This window comes from Calliphora vicina, chromosome 2 (genome assembly GCF_958450345.1).
Source record: "Calliphora vicina chromosome 2, idCalVici1.1, whole genome shotgun sequence".
NCBI lineage: Eukaryota > Metazoa > Arthropoda > Insecta > Diptera > Calliphoridae > Calliphora > Calliphora vicina.
In genome coordinates, this window is record NC_088781.1 from 77457839 (window position 1) to 77462444 (window position 4606).

Genomic DNA, 4606 nt, shown 5'->3' on the forward strand with positions numbered 1-4606 from the left:
TATGATGATTTGTGGTCCCTCTGGTTGTGGGAAATCTACATTTATTATGAATTTGATAAAAAAAAATCAACATTTAATATCTAAAAACATAGATCGGGTTATTTGGTGTTTTGCTGAAAAAAATTCACTTCCGAGAATTAACAATGTAGAGTTTATTGAAGGTATTCCAGAGGATTTCGCTACTGCTGAAAATTAATCGGCTTTGATAATATTGGATGATTTAATGCTTGAATCATCTAATAAAAAAGTATGTGAACTTTTTACTAAGGGATCTCATCATAGAAATTTAGCTGTGATTTTAGTAACACAAAACATTTTTCATAAAGGTGCTTATTCCAGAGATATTTCTTTAAACTCAAAATATATCGTTATGTGTAAAAATCCGAGGGATAAGTTACAATTTCAATAAAAATCACTATTTAATATTTGCAAATATAAACAATGACCTCGAACCTAAAACTGTTCAAGGATAACAAACATATTCTTAAGAAAGCAGATCCTAAACTACGAAATGCAATACTTAAACATGTTGATGATGTTGTTATTAAAACAATAAATGAAATACTTTTTAATATAATTAATGAGCACCATAAAATCAATAAATCAGTTCTTGACAAAATAGAACCATATAAAAATACAATTAGAAAAGTTTGTTCATCAGAAACCTCAATGAAACAAAAGAGGAAACATCTAATTCAAAAAGGAGGATTTCTACCAATTATTATTTCTTCAGTTTTAAGTGGAGTTATTGCAAAAATTTTAGAAAATGTCAAATAATTTATCCAAATTAATTGTTCTTAATCCATCAACTTACGATAAATTTAAAATTAAATATTCTGATTTTCTACATCGAAAACTACTACCATTATATGGTTCATACACAATAAAATATATTAATAAATGGTATTACATTAAACAAGAATTAGCCTAATATTTAATTGGAAGCCAAATACCATCTTCTCATCAAACTAAAAGTTCGAAATTGAATAACCTACGTGATAATGAAACACAAACACAGAAAATATATAAGAAACATATTGAAATTCAAACAATGCAACCAGAGTCAAGTAGTGCAGCAACTCAACCCAATATAAATTTACCTGAGGACATTTATGCTAATGATAATTATGATGAAATTGATATGGATACAACAGTACAAAAACTGAATCCTACTTATGCCTCTTCAGTAGCTAAACGACTTAAACATTTTTCAAATAATGGAACACCAAAAATAAGAATATTGTCAAAGGATGAAAAATATAAAGATTTGAAGCAATCAACTTTACCATACCAATATTCTCCTCGACTAACTAGAAATCGTAAAAAGTTAGATTATGAAATAGAAAATGTACAATGGAAAAATATTTAAAAAATAAAACACATTTAATGATTAAAATATATAATAATGTTTTATGTAACGGGAATTTTTTAAGTTACTTAAAATTTTTAAATTTATTTTTACTAAACTATAAATTTTTTATTAAGTAATTTTTTTTTATACAGTTAAGGTCTTATTAAATAAATAACAATAATTTGTTTGTTTATATAAAAATAATCTTAATATTCTATTTCCATAAAATATTCATCGCAATTTTGATCATTCATGAATGACTCTTTTATTATATCTATTTCTTTCAATAAATCATCTCCATCTTCATCATTCATGAATATTTCCTTGCAATTTTCTTTTGTTTTTTCATCTAAATCTAACATAAAATGATCTTCATCATTATTTCTTAAAAATTGTTGTTTGTAATGACCCCAAGCTAGGGTATTAATATTATTATTGCATATTGTAAGCACTTTGATTAAATAATTTTGAAAATAATCAGAAAGACACTTTATGTATATTCAAATAGAAAAAATAAAATGTGGATTATTCAATAATTGATTGTAAAACCAAACGATTGTTTTTTTATTTAAAATCCTAATAAAGCAGCGGTGGGATACTAAAAATTTGATATATTCATAATTCCTATGCCAAGAGAAAGCGTTACATGTATATCAGAATGCAGAGAACATTAAGAGAACACTCAGAGATAAGAGAAGTCTCACAAAACCGTACACAGTCCTTCAATATTGATGTTACTCAACAAGAAGCTGTGGGAGATAACGAGATGACCATACGTATTAATGCGTTAGAAAGCTTGGTAAAGTCTTTGAGTGACAAGCAACATGGGGCTTCCGGAAACAACATCAATTTTAAAATTGATTGTATTCCAGAATTTGAACTTGGAATACTTAATTTACCTGTATCGATGTGGTTACATAAAATTGATCAGATAGGAGAATTGCATAATTGCGACGACCGATACAAAATATTTGCTATGAAGAATAGATTAAGGGGCTTAGCTAAAATTTGGTTTGAACGATTAAACAATTATGTATCATCCTGGGAAGAATGGAAGACCTTACTGATCCAATCTTTTCCGGATCATCAGGATTTTGCGGAAAATCTAAAGCGATTTCTAAGTCTCGTAAAACTTCCATCAGAGTCCATGACTAATTATTATTTTGAGAAGAAAATGCTAGCTGATGTTTTCAAAATAACTGGTAAGGATGCTGTATCATGCATTATAGATGGTTTACCTGAAGGAAGTGTACAAGTTAGTGCAAGAGCTGGGAGATTTCAAACTCCAGAAAATTTATTTGGCAATTTTTTGTCTACATTTCCCGATGTAATGGAATCTCAATCAAAAAATAGGCTCATTGAAGGCCGCACCTTTACAGTAACAGAGAATAATGAGGATAAGATGAAGAAGATTATATGTTTTAACTGTAAAAAAAACAGGACATTATGCTTCTAAATGTCAAAATTCTGTTAAGAAATGCGAAAACTGTAAGAAATGGGGACATCTTACTAGAGATTGTATGAAGAAAAAGATAAGAAAGTTCAAAAAATTGCTATTTTGTGAGTTGCAAAGTAAATGAAATATTGATGAAAGCTTATATTGATACTGGTTGTTCAGTAGTGTTAATAAAGCAATCTAGTGCTAAAATTATAAAAAGCCTATCCAACATTGTAATATACAAGTTGTAGGATATGGGGGTTCGGTTTTATCAGTAACATCCAAAATATTTGCAAATTTGGAGATAGATTCAGTTTCAGCAATTGTTCCATTATTTATTGTTCCTGATTATGCTCAGGAAATTGATATTCTTATTGGTCAACCATTTATTAATCATGATAATGTGATAGTGATAGTCAAAGATAATACTGTTCGATTTTTATCAAATGAAAGTGAAAATTTTTCAGACTTTGATTGTTTATCCAAGGAAAAGGCTTCACTTTGGATTGATAAAACAGTAACTGAACATTCCTAAGGAACATGTTTTTTACTGATCAATCACATAATTCAAGTTTTTATTTAGAGGATATGTATGTATGTAAACAAACCAAATGGGGAATATAGAGTTTCAAGATGTGTAATTGAGAAACAAGGATTGATTTTCATAGAAAATGAATCATCTAATGATCTTCTTTTCAAAAAGGGCGCTTGTATAGGAAGAGTTTCTCCCTGCGAAATGGATGAACAATTAAAGTATTCTAATTATATGACAGATTGTAGGGAGTTAAGAAATTTTTTGAAAAGTGAAGTTATTTCCCAAGCTAAACGTTTAGATGATGTTAACATAGAACGATTACTGACATTACTTAATAAGTACTGACATTACTTAATAAGTAGTGACATTACTTAAAAAGTACAATTGTTTTGCACAGGACATGTCAGAATTAGGGAAAATAAAGGACGCACAAATAAAAATATCATTAACTGACGAAATTCCAGTTTCTTACAAACCATACCGGATGTCTTGATGTGAGAGATGATGGTGGATGATTTGAAGAAAGCTGACCTCATTCAAGATTCATCATCTCCTTATTCTAGCCCTATTCTTTTAGTTAAAAAGAAAACAGGGGAATACAGGATGTGCATTGATTTCAGAGTTCTGAATAGGAAAACAGTTAAAGAAGATTTACCAATGCCAATAATGGATGATGAAATTGATAGATTAAGGGGTAGCAGCTATTTCACTAGTCTAGATTGTGCTAGTGGTTATTATCAAATTGCACTTGATAAAGATTCCTCTCAAAAGTCTGCTTTTATAACTCCAGATGGGCATTATGAATTTTTAAGAATGCCGTTTGGATTAGTAAATGCTCCGGCTGTTTTCCAAAGAACTATCAACAAAATTTTAGGGAATTTAAGACTTACAACTGCTTTAGTTTATATGGATTATATTTTGATTCCTTTCGATACCATTGATAAAGGATTTGAGAATTTATAACTAGTTTTAAAAAGGTTAATGGAAAATGGTGCAACATTAAAATTAAAAAAATGTTTTTTTCTTACAAAATTCAATACAATATTTAGGCTTTGAAATCGATGGCAATGGTGTAAAACCAGGTAATGAAAAAATTAGTGCGGCTATTAATTTTCCTGTTCCTAAGAATATTCACGATGTTCGTCAATTTTTAGGATTGACTAATTATTTCAGGAAATTTATAAATCAATATTCATTAGTAGCCAGACCGATTCAAGATTTATTAAAGAAAGATATTCCTTTTAAATGGGGGGAAGAACAAAACAGAGCTTTCAATGAATTG

At 28.7% G+C, this 4606-nt stretch overlaps 1 pseudogene; it reads left to right on the plus strand.

The window, feature by feature from the left end:
• Nucleotides 1–2026: 2026 nt before the first annotated feature.
• LOC135950578 (uncharacterized) lies at nt 2027–3324 on the plus strand (annotated as a pseudogene).
• Nucleotides 3325–4606: the final 1282 nt, after the last annotated feature.